General features: G+C 42.8%; 1 long non-coding RNA gene across 1 annotated transcript; it reads right to left on the minus strand.

Moving 5' to 3' along the window:
* Positions 1-330: 330 nt before the first annotated feature.
* LOC142179561 (uncharacterized) lies at positions 331-22367 on the minus strand. The gene is made up of 2 exons (XR_012708065.1): positions 21677-22367; positions 331-1052 (listed from the first exon to the last, which is right to left on the minus strand). It is a non-coding gene; the product is annotated as an uncharacterized LOC142179561 (long non-coding RNA).
* Positions 22368-24987: the final 2620 nt, after the last annotated feature.

A 24987-nucleotide genomic window follows, 5' to 3' on the forward strand; every position in this document is an offset into this window, starting at 1 on the left:
CCCTACAATTTTGCCAATGTATTCTCTACTAATCATGAGCACTTTAGATGCTTTAATTCTCTCTCGAGCAACTACAACAATTTACTAGACATATTCTCTCGAACTATGCTAGTTGGCTTTATCTAACCACTCACTATGGCCACGTCAAGACTTTGTTATTTCTAAACCTACCTTTAAACCCGATGTATTGATTTCTCACATACGTTAGGAGTGACGTTGTTCAACAATCACCTAAATATGTATCCTTTCTCAAGCAACACATAATAAATAAGCACAGTCAATCGATGTCCATTCAATCAACAACAGTAAACATGTATTTGAACAAGTAGAGAAATCCAACGGCTCAATTATATAAAAACATAACAAGAATTTATCCTACAAAAGCTTCTATCAAAACCCTAGATAACAAATTAGTTATTCATAATAGTATGTAAAACTACAATACTAAAAGTCATAACCAACAATGAAAAAAATAGGAAGAGGAAGGAAAAACTCGTAAAAGAATTCTCTTCCTTGCTCCTATTGTATCTCTGCTTCCTTAGGTCGAATCTGTGTCAAAAATTAATCTCCTCCCCTCAAAATACCATTTTTCCATGTATATATACCAAGTAGGGTCGGGCATAAACTATTATACCTTCTCCTATGCGAAAAAGGACAAGTTTCCAGGATTGGACGTCCACGGCCGCGGCCCGGGCGCGGTATTTGGCAAGTCTATTGTTTCAGTCCGCGTCAGGTCCGCGTTCGCGGTTTCAACCGCGTTTTGCATCCTGTTACGTTTTGAATTTAAAAAAACGTAAAACATAATAATTGTAGCCCTTTGAGTTAGATTTCCAACTATATATTGTGTAGCCCAAATGGATTTCTGAGCGAAAAGTTATGTGCATTTTACTAGACAGTGCATAATATGCCTACTCGATTCTTCGTTTTGTTGCTCTATCATCCGTAAATCCCCGAATACGATCCCGGATTAATTCCTTGGGGTTTTACTCAGAAGTCAAAGCTCCAAATCACTTGAATTCATTTCGTAACATCTACATAGCTCGTAATCGCTCCTACAAGGCATAAAACAGACAATTAGTGTAAGACACTAGCGATTAAAGCTCAAACTCAATTAAAGTGAAGTAAATTTGAGTGTAATAAACGACTAAAATACATAATTATAGCCTATCATCAGTGATGCCGTGCACTTGTCCTTAATTTTCCTGATTCTTGTTGATAATTGACTTATGTTGTCCTTTACGTTTATTTACTGATTTTCTGTTGTTACTTGATTTTATTTCGATGTTATAGATTCCCTTACCCTATTTGCCTTGTGTTTTGTTGCTTTGGTGAGGAAGAGTGTAAAGCACGAAGGGTGATGCCGTGTATTGTTTTCGTGAGAGAGTGTTAAAGCAAGAAGGGTGATGCTGTGTATTATTTTGGTGAGAGTGTTAAAGCACGAAGGGTGATGCCGTGCACTTGCCTTTGTTTTCCTGATTTTTATTGATAACTGAGCTACGGTTTCTCTACATTTAATTGCTGGTTTCTAGTTGATACTTGTTGTACCTCGCAACATGATCTCCCCTTCCTATTTTCAATTGAACTGTGGTGATCCTCATATTTATTTATTGTTCTTCTGTTATTATTCAATGTCTCCGCAGCATGTTACCCCCTTCCATACTTAACTGTACATTACTGTTCTTCTTTTCCGCTGTATATGATTTAACTGCACATGTTTATTTGGTAGTCTGGTCCTAGCCTCGTCACTACTTCATCGAGGTTAGGCTAGGCACTTACCAGCACATAGGGGGCCGGTTGTGCTGATACTACATTCTGCACTCTTTTGTGCAGATCCCAGTGCTGTAGACTTCGGACCGCAGTGAGATTGCTGTTTCTTGTTCATCAGGCGACCCGAGGTAGTCCTACAGGCGTTCGCAGGCCTTGGCGTCTCCTTCTATCTACTATTCCTATTTCTTTTATGTATTTCCATAAATAGTGTTGTATTTATTTCTTTTAGACCTTTATTTGTAGTACTCCTAGACAGTCTGTGAAGTTGTGACACTAGTCTTGGGTAGATTTGTTATGGATTGGTATTAGCAGTATTATTAAAACTTTAGAATGCAACCTTCCACTTATTTAATTCTGTTGTTATTTAATTGTTGGCTCTTAACTGTTATCGGATTAAAAAATGAAAACAAGGTAAATAGTTCAGTTGGTTGGCCTGCCTAGCTTTCACTAGTAGGTGCCATCACGACTCCCGAGGGTAGGAAATTTGGGTTGTGACAAGCTGGTATCAGAGATCTAGGTCACATAGGTCTCACAATTCACAGACAAGCTTAGTAGATTCTGAGAGATCGGTACGGAGACGTCTGTATTTATTCTCAAAGGCTACAGAGTTAGGAAAAGTTTCACTTCTATTCTTCTCTGTCGTGCGATTTTGTTCTCTCAATCCTAAATTGAGACCTCTACACTTGTCCTTTTGCGAATGGTGAGGTCACCTACCGCTTCTTTAGCTGAGCAACAGTACAGACCGGTGATAGATCAACTACGTCTTCAGAGGCTTTGTGGAGGTTGGATAAGTTTTACCAAGCTCTTCACTACTACTTTCAGCGGTGCATCTTCTGAGGATCCCCAGGATTATCTAGACAACTATCACGAGGTTCCCAGGAACATGGGGACATGGAGACCAATGGGGTCGACTTTGCTACTTTTCACTCGTCTGGATCCGCCAAGACTTGTTGGAGAGATTATTGTTTGGCTAGACCAGTTAGGTCATCAGCTTTGACTTGGGATCATTTTTCTCAGCTATTTCTGGAGAAGTTTCGTCTTGTCACTCAGAGAGAGATCTACCCAAGGCAGTTTGTGCGTCTCCAGCAGAGTTCTATGACTGTTACTCAGTACGAGACCAAGTTTAATGATTTGACCCGTCATGCTCTTCTTATACTCCCCACTGAGAGAGAGTGAGAAGGTTCATTGAGGGACTCATTCAGACCGCTCAGTCAGCTAGAGGTAGAGGTAGAGGTATTAGAGGTGAAGGTACAGGTATTGTTCTGGTTTGTAGTAGAGATGCTTCGGTTTTATTTGATCCAGGATCTACATACTCTTATGTGTCATCTTATTTTGCGTCGTATCTGGTCATGCCTAGTGATTCTTTGAGTGCTCCTATTTATGTGTCTACACCGATGGGTGATTCTATGGTGGTAGATCGTGTCCATCGTTCATGCATAGTTGTGATTGGGGGTCTTGAGGCTCATGTAGATTTGTTGCTATTGGATATGGTTGATTTTGATGTCATATTGAGGATGGATTGGCTATCACTTTACCACGCTATCTTGGACTGTCATTCTAAGACTGTGACCTTAACCTTGTCGGGCTTACCTCGTTTAGAGTGGAGATGGACTCCTGGTCATTCTACCCGTAGTGTTATCTCATATATGAAGGCTCGTCGTATGGTCAAGAAGGGGTGTTTGGCCTATTTGGAGTATGTTCATGATTTTGTGCCTATTGTTCGTGAGTTTCCTGAGGTATTTCCTTTAGACCTACCGGGTATGCCACCCGACAGGGATATTGATTTTTGCATTGATTTGGCTCCGGGAACTCAGCCCATTTCTATCCCGCCATATCGCATGGCCCCGCCTGAGTTGAAAGAGTTGAAGGAGCAGTTGCAAGACTTGCTTGAAAAGGGTTTCATTAGACCGAGTGTTTTGCCTTGGGGTGCGCCGGTGTTGTTTGTTAAGAAAAAGGATAGATCGATGAGGATGTGTATTGATTACCGACAGTTGAACAAGGTTACAATCAAGAATAAGTATCCATTGCCGAGGATTGATGATTTGTTTGATCAGCTTCAGGGTGCCAAGGTATTTTGGAAAATTTACTTGAGATATGGCTACTATCAATTGAGGATTAGGGCATCCGATGTCCCTAAGGCAGCTTTCCGCACTCGGTATGGGTATTATGAGTTCTTGGTGATGTCATTCGGGTTGACAAATGCCCCAACAACTTTTATGGATTTGATGAACTGAGTGTTCAGGCCTAACTTGGATTCATTTGTGATAGTGTTCATTGATGATATTTTGATCTATTCCCGCAGCCGGGAGGAGCACGAGCAACATCTTAGAGTGGTTCTTCAGATTTTGAGAGATAGTCAGTTGTATGCTAAGTTTTCAAAGTTTGAGTTCTGGCTGAGTTCAGTTGCATTCCTAGGTCATGTTGTATCAGCAGAGGGTATTCAGGTTGATCTGAAGAAGATTGAGGCAATCAAGAACTGGCCTAGACCAACATCAGCTACAGAGATCCGGAGTTTCGTGGGATTGGCAGGCTACTATTGTCGATTTGTGGAGGGGTTTTCATCTATCGCAACCTCGATGACCAGGTTGACCCAGAAGGGTGCCTAGTTCAGATGGTCGGATGAGTGTGAGGCGAGCTTTCAGAAGCTCAAGACAGCTCTGACTACGACACCAGTGTTGGTTTTGCCCATAGGTTCAGGGCCTTATACAGTTTATTGTGATGCATCCCGTATTGGACTTAGTGAGGTGTTGATGCAGGATGGCAAGGTCATTGTCTATGCTTCACGCCAGTTGAAGATTCATGAGAAGAACTATCCGGTTCATGATTTGGAGTTACCATCCATTGTTCACGCGTTGAAGATTTGGAGGCATTATATGTATGATGTGGCATGTGAGATGTTCACGGATCACAAGAGTCTTCAATATTTATTCAAGCAGAAGGAGCTAAATTTGAGGCAGAGAAGGTGGTTGGAGCTATTAAAGGACTATGATATCACCATCTTATATCATCCAGGAAAGGCCAATGTAGTGGCCAATGCTTTGAGTAGGAAGTCAGCCAGTATGGGCAGTCTTGCTTATATTCCGGTCAGTGAGAGACCGCTTGCCATGGATGTTCAGGCTTTGGCCAATCAGTTCGTGACGTTGGATATTTTTGAGCCCATCCATGTGTTAGCTTGCACAATCGCTCGATCTTCTTTATTCGAGCATATCCGTGATCGACATTATGATGATCCCCATTTGTGTGTCCTTAGAGACACGGTGCAGCACGGAGGTTCCAAGCAGGTTACTTTAGGTGATGATGGAGTTTTGAGATTTCAGGGTCGAATTTGTGTGCCTAATGTGGATGGGCTTCAAGATTTGATTTTAGAGAAGGCCCATAGTTCCTGGTACGCTATTCATCCAGGTGCCGCGAAGATGTATCAGGATTTGTGACATCATTATTGGTGAAGAAGAATGAAGAAGGACATTGTTGCATATGTGGCTCGGTGTTTGAATTGTTAGCAGGTTAAGTACAAGTATCAGAGACCTGGTGGTTTGTTCTAGAAGATTGAGATTCCTGAGTGGAAGTGGGTGCGTATCACTATGGACTTCGTTGTTAGACTTCCACGGACTCAGAGGATGTTCGATGCAATGTGGGTTATTGTTGATAGGCTGACCAAGTCAGCACATTTCATTCATGTGGCAGTCTCCTACTCTTCCGAGATGTTAGCCGAGATCTATATCCGGGAGATTGTTCGTCTTCATGGTGTGCCCGAGTCTATCATTTCGGATTGAGGTACACAGTTTACCTCATATTTTTGGAGAGCGGTTCAGCGAGAGTTGGGCACACGGGTTGAGTTGAGCACATCATTTCTTCCTCAAACGGATGGGCAGTTCGAGCGGACCATTCAGATTTTAGAGGATATGCTCCGAGCTTGTATCATTGACTTTGGAGGCTTGTGGGATCAGTTTTTTCCTTTAGCAGAGTTTACCTATAACAAGAGCTACCAGTCGAGTATTCAGATGGCTCCTTATGAGGCTTTGTATGGTAGGCGGTGTCGGTCGCCGGTTGGATAGTTTAAGCAGGGGGAGGCTCAGTTGTTGGGTACGGATCTGGTTCAGGATGCCTTGGACAATGTTAGGATTATTCAGGATAGGCTTCGTACAACTCAGTCCAGGCAAAAGAGTTATGCCGACCACAAGGTTCATGATTTGACATTCATGGTCGGTGAGCGGGTATTGCTTTGAGTGTCGCCTACGAAGGGCGTGATGAGATTTGGGAAGAAGGGCAAGCTTAGCCCTTGGTTCATTGTTCCATTTGAGATTCTTGATCGAGTGGGAGGGGTGGCTTATAGACATGCGTTGCCGCCGAGCTTATCGACCGTGCATCCAATGTTTCATATATCCATGCTTCGGAAGTATCACGACGATCCATCCCACGTGTTAGATTTCAACACTATCCAGTTGGACAAGGACTTGTCTTTTGAGGAGGAGCCGGTAGCTATTTTAGATCGGCAGGTTCGTCAATTGAGATCGAAGAGTTTTCCTTATGTTCGTGTTCAGTGGAGAGGTCAGCCCGCTGAGGCATCGACCTGGGAGTCCGAGTCTGATAAGCGGAGCCGTTATCCCCATCTTTTCCCCGACTTAGGTACTTCCTTCTTCTGTCTGTTCGAGGATGAACGGTTGTTTTAGAGGTGGAGGATGTGATGACCTTAGGTCATCACTTGTTTTAAAAGTAAATTCTGTGTTCTGAGGCCTCAAAAAATTCTTTTGGCATCACCTTGATTTGCGTGGGCAGTCCGGGCGCGTAGCCAGAAAGCTATTATGTGAAAATCTGTGAAAAATGATGAATTTAGACTTCAAAATGAATTAAGCTGACTTTGGTCAATATTTTGGGGAAACGGACTCGGATCCGTGATTTGACAGTCCCGGAGGGTCCATAGGAAAATATGGGACTTGGGCGTATGCCTGGAATTGAATTCTAAGGTCCCAAGCCCGAGAAATAAATTTTTTAAAGAAAATTATTTTCTGGAATTATTTATGAGTTTTGGAAATGAAATGTGTTTAAAACTTGATGGTATCAGGCCCGTATTTTGGTTCCGGCACCCGGTACAGATCTTATATGTGATTTAAGATAAGTTTGTGAATTTTGGTAAGAAACAGACTTGAAATGACGTGAATAAGATCATTTTTTAGAAAATTGGAATTTTCAAGTTCTTAAGAAATTTCATGATTTTGATGGTAAATCCATAGTTGTTGATGTTATTTTAGTGATTTTAATGCACGAGCGAGTTTGTATGATGTTTTTAGGTTGGTGTGCATATTTAGTTTGGAGCTCTGGGGCTCGGGTGAGTTTTGGATAGGCCACGCGGTGGATTTTGGACTTGGAAAATTGCAGGTTTTCAGCTGGTGTGATCAGGTCTGCAGGCTTCGTAAATGCGAAGCCTGGCTCGCAAATGCGAGCTCGCAAATGAGACAAACTTTCGCAAATGCGAAGAATGGACCTAGTAGCCTGAGTCGCAAATGCGACTGTTTTCTCGCAAATGCGATTTCGCATTTGCGAACGGTCTCTCGCAAATGCGATGGTGACTGGAAAGCTGAATGGATAGCAAATGCGAAAGTCCAATTTTCTGAGGGGTTCGCAATTGCGAACCCTGGTCGCAATTGCGACATCAGAGACTTGTAAATCCATAACTTAGACGCATTTCAACCATTTTTCACACTCTTTCAAAACCAAAACACTCTTGGGCGTTTTTCAAAGACAACTCTTTTTCCAAATCGATTGTAAGTCAATTTTTACTCGTTTCCTTCAATCATTAACATCTTTTCACATGATTTCAACTCAAAATCAATGATTTTCATGGGGGAATTTGGGTGTTTTGGGTAGAACCTAGGTTTTTCAAAAATATGGGATTTGGACCCCAATTTGAGGTCCGATTTTAAAATAAATTATATATTTGAGTTCGTGGGGGAATAGGTAATCGGGTTTTGGTTCGAACCTCGAGTTTTGACCATGTGGGCCCAGGTGCGATTTTGACTTTTTGGGTAAAACTTTAGAAAACTCATTTTCATGCATTGGTATTGATTTATTTAGCATTTATTGATGTAATTAAGTAACTTGTGGCTAGATATGAGCAAATTGGTGGTGGAATCAAGAGGTAAAGCGATAGTAGAGACTTGAATTGTGACGACCCAAGGGGTCATCACCGTAATTCTTCCTTGTTTTGTGCTCCCGAGGCCTTGAAAACCTCGCTTTTTGTTGCCTCGATTGGCGTGCGCAGTTCGGGCGTGTAGCCGGAAAGTTTTTATGTTAGAATATGTGAATTATGTGAAACATTTGATGAATTTTGGTATTAATATGCATAATGTTGACTTCGGTCAACATTTTGGGTAAACGGACCGGGAGCTGTGATTCGATGGTCCCGGAGGGTTCGTAGAAAAATATGGGACTTGGGCATGTGCCCGGAATCAAATTCTAAGGTCCCAAGCCTGAGAAATGAATTTTTGAAAGAAATTGTTTTTCTGAAATTTGATATGAAAATTTGAAATGAAAAGGAGTTAGAAAATATAGGTATCGGGCTCGTATTGTGGTTCCGGCACCCGGTACAAGTCTTAAATATGTGTTAAGCACTATCTGTAAAGTTTGGCTAAAAACGGACGTCATATGACGTGTTTCAGACTAAAAATGGAGAGTTTGAGTTATGAAAGTTGAAGAAAGAAAATCATGTGTTTGAGGCTTGATCCTATGTATATGATGTTATTTTGGCGATTTGATCGCACGAGTAAGTCCGTAAGATGTTTTTAAGATTGTGTGCATGTTTGGTTTGGAGCCCCGAGGGCTCGGGTGAGTTTTGAATGGGGCCGCGGTCATTTCCGCGTGGTCCACAATGGAGCCGCGCGGCCGCGATGCATTTTTGTGCGGTCCGCGTGGCTGAGTCTGAGGGCTAGGGTTTCAGGTTAGCCAGCGCGGCCGCGCACCAAAACAGTGCGGTCCGCGCTGGAAGGGTTTAGAGAAGCCCCACTTTTCTCCCACTCGGCGCGGCCGCAACACATTTTTGTGCGGTCCGCGCCAGGTCCTCAGAAAGGTATACAAGTTCGGAAATTCTCAGTCATTTTTCACTTTTCAAAAACCCAAAACCTAAGAGGCGATTTTCCAAACAACTTTTTTTCTCCAAAACGATTGGTAAGTGATTTCTAACTTAATTTCTTTATTCCTTAACATCTTTTAACATAATTTCAACTTCAAATCAAAAATTTCCATGGGGAAAATTGGGTGTTTTGGGTAGAACCTAGGTTTTCTACAAATTGAGAAGTTGGACCTCAATTTGGGGTCAGATTTAAAAACAAATCATCTATTGGGATTCATGGGGGAATGGGTAACCGGGTTTTGGTCCGAACCTCGAGTTTCGACCACGTGGGTCCGGGGGTATTTTTGACCTTTTTGGGAAAAACCTTGAAAAATCTATTTGCATGCATTGGGGATGATTCATTTAGTAATTATTAATGTGATTAAGTAACTTATGACTAGATTCGAGCGAATTGGTGGTGGAATCATGAGGTAAAGCTATACTAGAAGCGTGAGTTGAGTTTGGAGCATTCGAGGTAAGTGTTTGTTCTAACTTTGGCTTGAGGGAATAGGATTAGGATGATATTTGCTACTTGCTAATGTGGAGTACGGTGTATAGGCATGGTGACGGTTATCTATGCACCGGAGTCTAGCATGACCGTGAGTCTTGATTGCTTTTAATTTGAATAATGTGACACAAGCTCCTTGTTTATTTGATAAGTTTCATATAATGTGAACGGTTGAGGAAGAATGATTTAAAAGAAGAATGTGTTGTGAATACTCCCTTGCCGGGATGTGTAGACTGATATATATATTCTCCCTTGTCGGGATATTTTGGGCTGTTAGCTATACCCTTGCCGGGTTAAAGGTATTGAGTTGTTATTCTCCCCTGAAGGGGTCTACTATATGAAGTCAGATATTACGATCTATATTATGGGATCGTGTGGCACGCCGTCCACTTATATATGATATTATGGGATCGTGTGGCACGCCGTCCACTTATATATGATATTATGGGATCGTGTGGCATGCCGTCCACTTATATATGATATTATGGGATCGTGTGGCATGCCGTCCACTTATATATGATATTATGGGATCGTGTGGCACGCCGTCCACTTATATATGATATTATGGGATCGTGTGGCACGCCGTCCACTTATATATGATATTATGGGATCGTGTGGCATGTCGTGGAAACCGGAGTTTCTTCTATTTATCTCCGATATTTCATTTTTATCTGTTACTCCCCGATAACATGTCCCATCCTAGTTTTACTTTGTATTATCTTATTATTGTTTTCTTGCACTTGTTGTATATATATCTGTACAGGTTTATTATGGTAGGTACTGTCTAGCCTCGTCACTACTTCGCCGAGGTTAGGCCAGACACTTACCAGCACATGGGGTCGGTTGTGCTGATGCTACACTCTGTGCATTTTTGGTGCACAGATCAGGGAGCAGCTTACGGACCGCAGCAGTAGGACTTCTGGGAGCTATCTTCAGTCCAGGGACTCTCAAGGTAGCCTAGCTGGCGTTCGCAGGCCGAAGTCCCTTTCCATGTTTTTTTGTTTGTTTATCTTGTATCAGACAAACATGATGTATTTTCCCTTCAGACATTGATTGTGGTATTCTGTAGTAGTCCGTGAGCTAGTGACACCAGACTCTGGGTAGCATTTTGGTTCAAACTTCCGCACTTTTGGTTTTCAGTTGCTTTAGATTTAAAGTCTTCCGCTTAGATTTTGTCTCGTTTATTATATTATTTGAAAGAAAGTAGGAAAGGTGTTTTAAATATTTGGCTTGCCTAGCTCCGATAGTAAGCACCATCACGACACCCGATGGTGGAAAATCCGGGTCATGACAAGTTGGTATCAGAGCCCTAGGTTACTCAAGTCTCACAACTCACGGACAAGCTCAATAGAGTCTGAGGGATCGGTACGGAGACGTCTGTATTTATCCCGCAGAGGCTACTGAGTTAGGAAAACTTCACCTTGTTCATTCTTGTCGTGCGATTCTGTTTCTCAAGTACTGATTGTCTTTCCACTCTGTTCTTTCGCAGATGGCGAGGACACGTGCTTCCTCCTCTACCGCGTAACAGCCTGAGCCCCTATTAGGGACAGAGGGCGAGGCCGAGGCCGTGCCAGAGGCCGAGGCCGGGGCAGAGCTCAGCCCCAAGCAGCATTTCCAGTGACGGAGCCTCAGGTCGATTTTGAGGAGGAGGTTTCAGCCCTAGCTGTTCCGGTGGGCCCAACTCAGGTCCCAGAGGGTTTTATAGCCACTCCAGTGGTTCAGGATGCTTTGGTCCGACTGGTAGGCTTTATGGAGGGCATTTCTAGAGCGGGTTTGCTTCCCGTAGCTCCAGCCACATCTCAGGCTGGGGGAGGAGTTCAGACTCCCGATACTCGTACTCCAGAGCCAGTAGCTCCTCAAGCTCAGGTTCCAGAAGTTTAGCCAGCTGTGGCAGTTCAGCCAGCTGTGCAGCCCAGCCAGGTATTGCGGCTCAGTCCAGCGATGGTGCGGCTATGTCCTCGGATGCTTTGTGGAGGCTTGATCGTTTCACCAAGCTCTTCACAACCACATATAGGGGCACCCCCTCAGAGGATGCTCAGGATTTCATATTCAGCTGTCATGAGGTTCTACGGACTATGGGCATTGTAAAGACCAATGGGGTCGACTTCGCCACTTTTCGCCTGGCAGGATCCGCCAAGACTTGGTGGAGGGATTTCTGTTTAGCCAAGCCAGCAGGGTCGCCATCATTGACCTGGGATCAGTTTTCAGAGTTATTTCTGGGGAAGTTTCTCCCAATTACTCAGCGAGATGCTCTTCGCAGGCAGTTTGAGCGTCTCTAGCAGGGTCCTATGACGGTCACCCAATATGAGACCCGGTTCATTGATCTTGCTCGTCATGCCATTGTGATACTCCTCACCGATAGAGAGAGGGTGCGGAGGTTTATTGATGGGTTGGCCCAGCCGATCCGTGTTCAAATGGCCATGAGTGCCGGTAGTGAGATTTCATTTCAGGAGGCGACAGATGGTGCCCGCCGGATAGAGATGGCACTTGCTCAGGGAGGTGGTCATGGGTCTGATAAGAGGCCCCGTCATTCTGGTAGATTCAGTGGTACCTCGTCTGGAGGTAGGGATTCTTATGGTAGAGGCCATCCTTCGAGGCCCTTTCAGTCAGCTCTCCAGGCTTCTCATGGTACACCAGGTGGTCGTGATTCTCAGCCGCAATATTCTGACCAGCAGCTCTTCAGTTCACCATCAACACCTATCAGTGCACCACCACTTCGTTATTCTCAGCAGCCGAGGGCTTGTTATACTTGCGGCGATGTGAGTCACATTGCCAGATATTGCCCTCGAGTTTCCAGCAGCTCGCAGCAGCAGGGTTCTCGCCCGATGATCCAGGCACCAGTTGCCCCACAGCCTGCCCAGCCAGCTAGAGGCGGGGTAGAGGACATAGAGGTGGAGGTAGAGGTTTTAGAGGTGGAGCTCAGACCGCTAGAGGTAGGGGTCAACCAGCAGAAGATCGTCCCAGGGATATGATTTAGGGAGGTGGGGCCCAGCCCCGTTGTTATGCTTTGCCAGCCAGGCCAGAGGCTGAGTCATCAGATGCTGTGATTATAGGTACTATTCTGGTTTGTGATAGGGATGCTTCTGTGCTATTTGATCCCGGATCTACGTATTCATATGTGTCGTCCTATTTTGCACCCTATTTGGTTATGCCTAGTGACTCGTTGAGTATTCCTATTTATGTGTCAACACCGGTGGGTGACTCTATTGTGGTCGACCAAGTTCATTGTTCTTGTATCATAGTGTTTGGGGGTCTTGAGACCTGTGTTGATTTGTTGCTTTTGGACATGGTCGACTTTGATGTTATATTGGGGATGGATTGGTTATCCCCGTACCATGCTATCTTGGATTGCCATGCCAAGACCGTGACCTTAGCCTTACCGGATTTACCCCGTTTAGAGTGGAGAGGGACTTCTGGTCATTGTACCCGCAGTGTTATCTCGTATGTGAAAGCTCGGCGTATGGTCGAGAAGGGATGTTTGGCCTACTTGGCGTATGTTCGCGATTCTAGCGCGGAGGCCCCTTCTATTGATTCTGTGCCCGTTGTTCGGGAGTTTCCTGAGGTTTTCCCTTCAGACTTGCCGGGTATGCCGCCCGACAGGGATATCAACTTTTGTATTGATTTGGCCCCGGGCACTCAGCCCATTTCTATCCCGCCATATCGTATGGCCCCGCTGGAGTTGAAAGAGTTAAAGGAACAGCTGCAGGATTTGCTTGAGAAAGGTTTCATTAGACCCAGTGTTTTGCCTTAGGGTGCGCCGGTGTTTTTTGTTAAGAAAAAGGATGGTTCGATGAGAATGTGCATCGATTATCGGCAATTGAACAAGGTTACAATTAAGAATAAGTATCCACTGTCGAGGATCGACGATTTATTCGACCAGCTTTAGGGTGCGAGGGTGTTTTCAACGACAGATTTGAGATCTGGATACCACCAGCTGAGGATTAGGGCGTCTGATGTCTCTAAGACAGCATTTCGCACTCGGTATGGGCACTATGAGTTTTTGGTCATGTCATTTGGATTGACTAATGCCCCAACAACGTTCATGGAGTTGATGAACCGAGTGTTCAGACCTTATTTGGACTTGTTTGTGATAGTCTTCATTGACGATATTCTTATCTACTCCCGCAGTCAGGAGGAGCATGAGCAGCACCTCAGAGTGGTCTTTCAGACCCTAAAGGATAGTCAGTTGTATGCTAAGTTCTCAAAGTGCGAGTTTTGGTTGAGTTCGGTCGCATTCCTGGGTCATGTCGTATCAGCAGCAGGTATTCAGGAAGACCCGAAGAAGATAGAGGCAGTCAAGAACTAGCCTCGACCAGCTTCAGCTACGGATATTCGGAGTTTCCTAGGGTTAGCAGGTTACTACCGTCGGTTCGTGGAGGGGTTTTCATCCATTGCAGCCCCTATGACCAGATTGACCCAGAAGGGTGCCCAGTTCAGGTGGTCGGACGAGTGTGAGGTGAGCTTCCAGAAGCTCAAGACGGCTCTGACTACGGCACCGGTATTGGTTCTGCCCACAGGTTTAGGGCCATATACGGTCTATTGTGATGCGTCTCGTATTGGGCTTGGTGCGGTGTTGATGCAGGAAGGCAAGGTCCTTGCTTATGCTTCGAGGCAGTTGAAGATCCACGAGAAGACTTATCCGGTTCATGATCTCGAGTTGGCAGCCATTGTTCATGCCCTGAAGATCTGGAGGCATTACTTATATGGCGTGACGTGTGAGGTTTACACTGATCACAAGAGTCTTCAGTATCTGTTCAAGCAGAAAGAGTTGAATTTGAGGCAGATGAGGTGGTTAGAGTTGCTAAAGGATTATGATGTTACTATCTTATACCACCCGGGGAAGGCCAATGTGGTGGCCGATGCATTGAGCAGGAAGTCTGCCAGCATGGGTAATCTTGCTTATATTCCAGTCAGCTAGAGATCGCTTGCTTTGGATGTTCAGGCCTTGGCCAATCGTCTTGTGAGGTTGGATATTTCTGAGCCTAGCAGAGTGTTAGCTTGCACGGTTGCTCGTTCCTCACTATTAGAGCGTATCCGCGAGCGGAAGTTTGAGGATCCCCATTTGTGTGTCTTGAGAGACACGGTGCAGTGTGGAGGTGCCAAGAAAGTAACCTTAGATGATGATGGTGTATTGAGATTGCAGGGGCGAGTTTGTGTGCCCAATGTTGATGGGATTCGAGAGTTGATCTTAGCGGAGGCCCACAGTTCTCGGTATTCTATTCACCCGGGCGCCGCGAAGATGTATCAGGATCTGAGGCAGCACTATTGGTGGCGTAAGATGAAGAAAGACATCGTTGCGCACGTGGCTCGGTGTTTGAATTGTCAGCAGGTTAAGTACGAGCATCAAAGACCCGGTGGTCTATTTTAGAGGATTGCACTTCCCGAGTGGAAGTGGGAGAGGATTACGATGGATTTCGTTACTGGACTCCCGATGACTCGGAAAAAGTTTGATGCAGTTTGGGTCATTGTTGATAGGCTGACCAAGTCAGCGCATTTTGTTCCTGTTGCAGCCACCTATTCGTCCGAAAGGTTAGTCGAGATTTATATCAGGGAGATTGTTCGCCTTCATGGGGTGCCGCTATCTATCATTTCGGATCGGGGTACGCAGTTTACCTCGCATTTCTGGAGAGCGGTTCAGCAAGAGTTGGGCACCCAGGTTGAGTTGAGTACAACATTTCATCCCCAGATGGACGGTCAGTCCGAGAGGACTATTCAGATTCTTGAGGACATGCTCCGAGCCTGTGTCATTGATTTTGGAGGCTCGTGGGACCAATTTTTGCCTTTAGCAGAGTTCGCCTACAACAACAGCTACCAGTCCAGCATTCAGATGGCTCCGTATGAGGCGTTGTATGGCAGGCGATGTCGGTCTCCAGTTGGATGGTTTGAGCCGGGAGAGGCTCGATTATTGGGCACAGATCTAGTTCAGGAGGCCTTGGACAAGGTTAGGATTATTCAGGATAGACTTCATACAGCTCAGTCCAGACAGAAGAGTTATGCAGACTGCAAGGTCAGAGATGTTGCTTTCATGGTCGGTGAGCGGGTATTGCTCCGTGTATCGCCTATGAAGGGCGTGATGAGATTTGGGAAGAAGGGCAAGCTCAGCTCTAGGTTCATCGGTCCATTTGATATTCTTGATCGTGTGGGAGAGGTGGCTTATAGACTTGCCTTACCACCAAGCTTGTCAGCTGTGCATCCCGTGTTTCATGTATCTATGCTCCGGAAGTATCGCGGAGATCCATCGCACGTGTTGGATTTCAGCACTGTCCAATTGGACAAGGATCTGTCATATGAGGAGGAGCCGATGGCTATTCTAGACCGGCAGGTTCGACAGTTGAGGTCGAAGAGTTTTCCTTCGGTGCATGTTCCGTGGAGAGGTCAGCCTCCTGAGGCATCGACCTGGGAGTCCGAGTCCGATATGCGGAGCCGTTATCCTCATTTATTTCCCGACTCAGGTACTTCTTTCTTTTTATGTTCGAGGACGAACGGTTGTTTTAGAGGTGGAGAATGTGATGACCCAAGGGGTCATCACCGTAATTCTTACTTGTTCCGTGCTCCCGAGGCCTTGAAAACCTCGCTTTTAGTTGCCTCGATTGGCGTGCACAATTCGGGCGCGTAGCCGGAAAGTTTTTATGTTAGAATATGTGAATTATGTGAAACATTTGATGAATTTTGGTATTAATATGCATAATGTTGACTTCGGTCAAAATTTTGGGTAAACGGACCCGGACCTGTGATTCGACGGTCCCGGAGGGTTCGTAGAAAAATATGGGACTTGGGCATGTGCCCGGAATCAAATTCTGAGGTCCCAAGCCCGAGAAATGAATTTTTGAAAGAAATTATTTTTCTGAAATTTGATATGAAAAGGAGTTAGAAAATATAGGTATCAGGCTCGTATTTTGGTTCCGACGCCCGGTACAAGTCTTAAATATGTGTTAAGCACTATCTATAAAGTTTGGCTAAAAACGGACGTCATATGACGTGTTTCGGACTAAAAATGGAGAGTTTGAGTTATGAAAGTTGAAGAAAGAAAATCATGTGTTTGAGGCTTGATCCTATGTATATGATGTTATTTTGGCGATTTGATCGCACGAGTAAGTCTGTAAGATGTTTTTAAGGTTGTGTGCATGTTTGGTTTGGAGCCCCGAGGGCTCGAGTGAGTTTTGAATGGGGCCCGGGAGGTCTTGGACTTAAGAAAATGCAGGTTCAGGTATTGCAGACACCAGCGCGGCCGCGGTCATATCCGCGTGGTCCACGCTGGAGCCGCGCGGCCGCGATGCATTTTTGTGCGGTCCGCGTGGCTGAGTCTGAGGGCTAGGGTTTCAGGTTAGCCAGCGCTGCCGCGCACCAAAACAGTGCGGTCCGCGCTGGAAGGGTTCAGAGAAGCCCCACTTTTCTCCCACTCGGCACGGCCGCAACACATTTTTGTGCGGTCCGCGCCAGGTCCTCAGAAAGGTATACAAGTTCGGAAAATTTCAGTCATTTTTCACTTTTCAAAAACCCAAAACCTAAGAGGCAATTTTCCAAACAACGTTTTTTCTCCAAAACAATTGGTAAGTGATTTCTAACTTAATTTCTTTATTCCTTAACATCTTTTAACATAATTTCAACTTCAAATCAAAGATTTTCATGGGGAAAATTGGGTGTTTTGGGTAGAACCTAGGTTTTCTACAAATTGAGAAGTTGGACCTCAATTTGGGGTCCGATTTAAAAACAAATCATCTATTGGGATTCATGGGGGAATGGGTAACCGGGTTTTGGTCCGAACCTCGAGTTTCGACCACGTGGGTCCGGGGGTATTTTTGACCTTTTTGGAAAAAACCTTGAAAAATCTATTTTCATGCATTGGGGATGATTCATTTAGTAATTATTAATGTGATCAAGTAACTTATGACTAGATTCGAGCGAATTGGTGGTGGAATCAAGAGGTAAAGCTATACTAGAAGCGTGAGTTGAGTTTGGAGCATTCGAAGTAAGTGTTTGTTCTAACTTTGGCTTGACGGAATAGGATTAGGATGATATTTGCTACTTGCTAATGTGGAGTACGGTGTATAGGCATGGTGACGGTTATCTATACACCGGAGTCTAGCATGACCGTGAGTCTTGATTGCTTTTAATTCGAATAATGTGACACAAGCTCCTTGTTTATTTGATAAGTTTCATATAATGTGAACGGTTGAGGAAGAATGATTTAAAAGGAGAATGTGTTGTGAATACTCCCTTGCCGGGATGTGTAGACTAATATATATATTCTCCCTTGTCGGGATATTTTGGGCTGTTAGCTGTACCCTTGCCGGGTTAAAGGTATTGAGTTGTTATTCTCCCCTGAAGGGGTCTATTATATGAAGTCAGATATTATGAACTATGTTATGGGATCGTGTGGCACGCCGTCCACTTATATATGATATTATGGGATTGTGTGGCACGCCGTCCACCTATATATGATATTATGGGATCGTGTGGCACGCCGTCCACTTATATATGATATTATGGGATCGTGTGGTACGCCGTCCACTTATATATGATATTATGGGATCGTGTGGCACGCCGTCCACTTATATATGATATTATGGGATCGTGTGGCACGCCGTCCACTTATATATGATATTATGGGATCGTGTGGCACGCCGTCCACTTATATATGATATTATGGGATCGTGTGGCACGCCGTCCACTTATATATGATATCCACTATATATATATATATCATGGAAACCGGAGTTTCTTCTATTTATTTCCGATATTTCATTTTTATCTGTTACTCCCCGATAGCATGTCCCCTCCCAGTTTTACTTTGTATTATCTTGTTATTGTTTTCTTGCACTTGTTGTATATATATCTGTACAGGTTAATTGTGGTAGGTACTGTCTAGCCTCGTCACTACTTCGCCGGGGTTAGGCCAGACACTTACCAGCACATGGGGTCGGTTGTGCTGATGCTACACTCTGTGCATTTTTGGTGCACAGATCAGGGAGCAGCTTACGGACCGCAACAGTAGGACTTCTGGGAGCTATCTTCAGTCCAGGGACTCTCGAGGTAGCCTAGCTGGCGTTCGCAGGCCGAAGTCCCTTTCCATGTTTTTTTTGTTTGTTTATCTTGTATCAGACAAACATGATGTATTTTCCCTTCAGACATTGATTGTAGTATTCTGTAGTAGTCCGTGAGCTAGTGACACCAGACTCTGGGTAGCATTTTGGTTCAAACTTCCGCACTTTTGGTTTTCAGTTGCTTTAGATTTAAAGTCTTCCGCTTAGATTTTGTCTCGTTTATTATATTGTTTGAAAGAAAGCAGGAAAGGTGTTTTAAATATTTGGCTTGCCTAGCTCCGATAGTAGGCGCCATCACGACACCCGATGGTGGGAAATCCGGGTCGTGACAAGTTGGTATCAGAGCACTAGGTTACTTAGGTCTCACAACTCACGGACAAGCTCAGTAGAGTCTGAGGGATAGGTACGGAGACGTCTGTATTTATCCCGCAGAGGCTACTATACGTTGGTGTCAAGAATGCTCGTGAGTCTTATACTATGATTAATGTTACTCCGTTTCATATTGTTCATGCTCTATATGGTAATTTCTATTGAGGAATATGACTTGTGGAAGTATTATTGTTAATTGTTGAACATGGTAGAGCGTTGGCTCAAGTTGAGAATTGAATTGTTGAACATTATAGAGCATTGGCTCAAGTTGAGAATTGAATTGTTGAACATTGGCTCAAGTTAAGAATAGAATTGTTGAACATTATAGAGCATTGGCTCAAGTTGTGAATTGAGTTGTGAAGTAAATGTGAAAGAAGTAAGGAGAGAGAGAATCATGATATTGTCTCCCTTGCCGGGATGTTATTGTTTTGATATCGTTTCCCTTGCTGTGATTTGATTGTTGTACTATTGTTCCCTTGCCGGGATTTTATTGGGATTTCATTTATTTTCTTGCCCTTATTTCTTGTGATTGTTGTTTGGGTGAGGAAGAGTGTTAAAGCATGAAGGGTAATGCCGTGTATGATTTTGTGAGGAAGAGTGTAAAGCACGAAGGGTGATGCCGTGCCGCACGATGTACAATTCCATGCCGATTATATTGATTTTATGGTGAGGATGAGAGTAAAAGCACGTAGGGTGATGCCGTGCAGTTTATATTGATTCTTATGGTGAGGACGAGAATAAAAGCATGAAGGGTGATGCCGTGCACTTGTCCTTGATTTTCCTTATTCTTGCTGATAATTGAGTTATGTTATCCTTTACGTTTATTTACTGATTTTCTATTGTTACTTGATTTTATTTTGATGTTATATATTCTCTTACCCTGTTTGCCTTGTGTTTGTTGCTTTGGTGAGGAAGAGTGTAAAGCACGAAGGGTGATGCCGTGTATTGTTTTGGTGAGAGAGTGTTAAAGCACGAAGGGTGATGCCGTGTATTATTTTGGTGAGAGAGTGTTAAAGCACAATGGGTGATGTCGTGCACTTGTATTTGTTTTCCTGATTTTTATTGATAACTGAGCTACAGTTTCTCTACATTTAATTGTTGTTTTCCTGTTGATACTTGTTGTACCCCACAACATGATCTCCCTTTCCTATTTTCAATTGAACTGTGGTGATCCTCATATTTATTTGTTGTTCTTCTGTTATTGAACTGCACATTACTGTTCTTCTTTTCTGACGTATATGATTTAACTGCACAAGTTTATTTAGTAGTCTGGTCCTAGCCTCATCACTACTTCTCCGAGGTTAGGCTAGACACTTACCAATACATGGGATCGATTGTGCTGATACTACACTCTACACTCTTTTGTGCATATCTCATTGCTATAGACTTCAGACCGCAGTGAGATTGTTGTTTCTTATTCATCAGGCGACCCAAGGTAGTCCTGCAGGCGTCCGCAGGCCTTGGCATCTCCTTCTATCTACTATTCCTTTTTCTTACATGTATTTTCAGAGACAATGTTGTATTTATTTCTTTCAGACCTTTATTTATAGTACTCCTAGACAGTCTGTGAAGTTGTGATACCAGTCTTGGGTAGATTTGTTATGGATTGGTATTAGCAGTATTATTAAAACTTTACAGTGCAGCCTTCTGCTTATTCAATTCTGTTGTTATTTAATTATTGGTGTCACACCTCCTTTTTAATACCCCTGAAAGGGGTATAAGGGATTTTTTTTAAATTTAAGTGACAATCGAAACAAGATTGTTTATATTAAAATTCAAAGTCGCCACTTGGGATAATTTATGGTGTCCTAAGTCACATGTTTTACATCCCGAATCGAGGAAAGATTGACTCTGTTTTACAGTCCGCGAACATAGAAATTCGGGTAAGGAATTCTGTTAACCCGGGAGAAGGTGTTAGGCATTTCCAGGTTCCGTGGTTTTAGCACTGTCGCTCAACTATTATTATTGGCATATTTATCTGATTTTAAAACACATTTTAAACCTACGTGCCCTTTTAACTTTTTAGCCGCTTTTAATATTTCAGGAATTATTTCAAGGTTATTTAAAACATATCGCGAGCCACGCTACATGAAATGCACCCGTGATTCACGACACGTCCTATTTAACCTTGTTGGAAATTAGAACCGGGCCACATGAAATGTACCCCCGAATTTTAGCAATTACAAATCACAACTACGTTACAAGAACCGTACCCGTAGCCATGATGAGTTATTATTAATCGCGCCTAAAACAAGTTAGGATGTTCATGAATTGTTCATTTACTAAATTTAGGATTATTGAGGCCAAAAATTATGGCGGTTATTATGGATGAAACAAAATATATTACTTAAGTAAAGGGTGGCTAGCTTATTTACTGGCCTATCATGTTAGGCATGTCAATTTGAACTTATTTAAGTCCAATTCTCATTTTTAATAATATGACCAAACCAAACCGTCATGACCTATTATTTGTAAAAAAATTGATCTAAAATTGATTCCGTATAAAATTTCACGTAGCAAGAACAATTGTCCATTTGTTAGAGCACTCATCGATATATCATTCTCAAGCCCAAGTTTCAACTTACTAATCTTCGACCAAATTGAAACACCTACGAGCCAAAATCTTTCAATCTTACTAATAAGCCATGGACCAAATTAGGAAATCACCTGATGGCCCAATTATCTTAAACAAAATAACATCATCTCCCAAACTTCTCAACCAAGTTATGCACACAGAAGCTTTTAAGCACAGTAGTATCTAGTAAAAATCAGAAATTGAAAACAATCGAATCAAGTATTAAATTAATTAAGGAAACATAATGACAAATACAGATTTCAACACTTGGAGCTATTAAAAAAAATCAAGACAAAATAGAGACGAACCTTAAGGATTGAAACTTTATATTTATTTGATAGAATTTCCAGTCACGTTCAAAGCTTGAAAAATGAATCGGCAACCAAACTTAAACAACGGTAACAACCACACCGGAGAAACTCGAATAGAACTTATCGAAGAGACAATTATCGACCCGACTCGAACTTGTGGTGGCGTTTTGCAGCTGGGTTTGTTGCTGATTTTCAGCTAACTTTTTGTTGCTTTTTTTACTATTTTCGCAGCTAATTTGCTGTTATTTTTGGAGCTGGATTTTTCGTCTTTTTTGGCTAAAAAAAGGGCGAGAGTTGCTGAGTTTTTGGCTAATTTTTGGGCTGGTTTTGCTGGTTTTAAGAGGTGAAGTTTGGTGTATTTTTACTGGCTTTTGGGAGGTTGCTTTGAGACTGCTTCAAGATAGGTTTCATGGATGTTTAGATCTGGTTTTTAGGTGGCTTTTGGGGTTAGTTTTATGGGTGTTTTGGTGAGGTTTTGGAGCTGGTTAGCAGGTGTTGAGGTAAGGGAGGGTCACTGGTGTTTCTCAAGTGTAAGATTTAATGGAGTTTTTTGGATGAATTTGGTTGGCTCCTCGAGAAGAAGGTGAAAAGCAGTTCAAGACCAAAATGAGGGGGTCCTCCAAGGTCAGAAACGGCGGATTGTCTTGTAGACAATGGATCTATATTTTTTGCACTTTTTCGGCTGATCCCTTTAGGTGTAGGGGTTAGCTCCTTTTATAGGTTTTGGGTTTTAGGGTTATATTTAGGTTAAGGGGTATGGGCCTAGGAATTATGGGCTTGGGAATTATGGGCTAGGTCCAAAAATTAGGCCTAAAAATGGGTTGCTCGAGCCCAAATTTTATTCTTTCTCCACGAACGAGACTAAAAATACGATCTCATTTATTAATTAATCCTACTTAAGTAAAATAACTATTAAAATAAGACTAACCATTAAAACAGACCTATTTTTGGTATTTTCAAATATCATATTAAAATAAAAATAAGGTACTATTTTGTATTATTATTATTTTAGTTTTACGAAAATTAATAAACTAAAAGAAACTAAAAAAGGAAATTTTTTTATAATTTTTATTTTTTTTATGAAATAAAGTGAAAGAGTCAAAACTAATTGAAATATCAATATTAGGCCTAAATTAAATATTTACATGCTAAAATGGATGAAATTTTGGGGAGGATAAAAAATCACATGTCTACAACTGTCCCTCTTTGACTGGAAACACGAAGTATTTTCAGACAAAGAACAACTAGACAGGTTTTTTGACCCGACCCTTATTTAGGGAGACCAAAACTAAGAGAAAGGAGAATGTGCCCGAGACCTGGTATCTGAGCTGCCTATATATCCTTGGCTATAAAGAAATCAGGCCACGTGTAGTTTAGAAGTAGGAAGAGTGATAGAATAGACCGAGGTGGAGAGCCGGTCGAGGTGTTGTTCCGTCGAAGTTCCGGTTCGCGGTCCTGTTATTACGTCAAAAATCAAAAAATGAAAAAGACTAGCTAAGCCTATCAACTACGAGTTACAAGATTCCTATCTATAAGTCTTTTGAAGCTTGATCTTGAGTTTTGAATGGTTCTTCATGCGGACTTTGGATTTGAACCTTGACGCTTGCTAGTTTCAGGTGCTAGGTTATTCTTCTTCAGCTTTTCGGATCAAAACCGGGCATACCATGCTTGTAACTTCAGTCATGTCTTGAGCAGCTCACATCTTTCATCAACTTCTGCATTTGGATTCACTTCTTGCCTTTCTCTTTTTTTTTTCTTCTGGATTGTGACTAACTTTTGTTGATCACCTCGGACTGTTGACTCGCATTCTTGTCGCGAGCTTCTTTTGTTGCTGACTTGAATTGCATTCTAAAGTGATTTCCTTTATTCTTCAGGCGGGCGCCTGATTGCCAACACTTGAACTGTATTCCCGTGTTCTTTAGGCGGGTGCTTGATTGCCGAAACTTGAACTGTATTCCTTTGAAACTTGAATGGCTTTCCCTCGAAACTTGACCTGTTTTCCCTTGAAATCCGTGTTGCCTTCCTTTGAAATTTGAACTGCTTTCCCTTTGTTCTCCAGGTGGGCGCCTGATTACCAACATTTGAATTGTATTTCTTCCCTCTGAAACTTGAATTGTTTTCCCTTTGTTCTTCAGGTGGGCTCCTAATTTCCAACACATGAACTGTTTTTCCTCGAAACTTGAACTGTTTCCCTTTGTTCTCCATGTGGATGCCTGATTACTAACATTTGAATTGTCTTCCTTTCCTCTGAAACTTGCCTTATATTCCCTTTATTTTATAGGTGGGCTCCTTGTCACACCTCCTTTTTCACCTACACCCCCGGAAGGGCGTGAAGGAGTTTTTCCAATTAAAGGACAATCGGAACGGGATTTGATTATTAATTATTCAGAGTCGCCACTTGAGAGATTAATGGTGTCCCAAGTCACAGGTTGCATCCCGAACCGAGGAAAAATATGACTTTGTTAACAGTCCGTGAACCAGAAATTCGAGTAAGGAATTCTGTTAACCCGGGAGAAGGTGTTAGGCATTCCCGGGCTCCGTGATTTTAGCACGGTCGCTTAACTGTTGTATTTGATTTTATCTAATTTTAATATACGCTAGCTTATGTGCCTTTTATTAATTTTACACTGCTTTTATTATAGTTATTTTTTAAGAATTGCGACGTCATGAAAACGCGTTTCGAACCACGTCGCAATCAATGCACCCCTAGTTATCAACACATTTTGACTTAGTCGAGATTTGGATTTTGAGTCGTATCAATGCGCACCCGAATTTAAGAAGGTTATTTAATTAAATCGTGCCTAAAGATACTAACGTAGTGTTATTTTGGGGAAAAGCCGTGAAGTTCGCTAAACGGCCATCCCAAATTCTAATTATTTCGATAGTTATTTACTAAGGGCCCCACATTTATTTATTTTTGCGCAGTGAGGCTCGTCTCAATTTGTGAAACTCTTTTCTATCATTATTCATTTTATAAGAATTATGACGTCGTGAAAACGCATTTCGAACCACGTCACAATCAATGCACCCGTGATTGTCAACACATTTTGACTTTGTCGAGATCTAGATTTGGGTCGCATCAATGTGCACCCGAGTTTAAGAAAGTAACTTAATTAAATCGCGTCTAAAGATTCTAACGTAATATTATTTTGGGGAAGGCCGTGAAATTCGCTAAACAACCTTCCCAAATCTAAACAGCGAGACAATTATGCTATTAATTACTTAAGGATCCTAATTGGTTAAGGCCAACATTTGTTAAACTTGAATTTTGAGCTTTTATGCAGAAGTACTGAGGAAATGGGCTTGAG

Source organism: Nicotiana tabacum, chromosome 3, assembly GCF_000715075.1.
Source record: "Nicotiana tabacum cultivar K326 chromosome 3, ASM71507v2, whole genome shotgun sequence".
Classification (NCBI taxonomy): Eukaryota; Viridiplantae; Streptophyta; class Magnoliopsida; order Solanales; family Solanaceae; genus Nicotiana; species Nicotiana tabacum.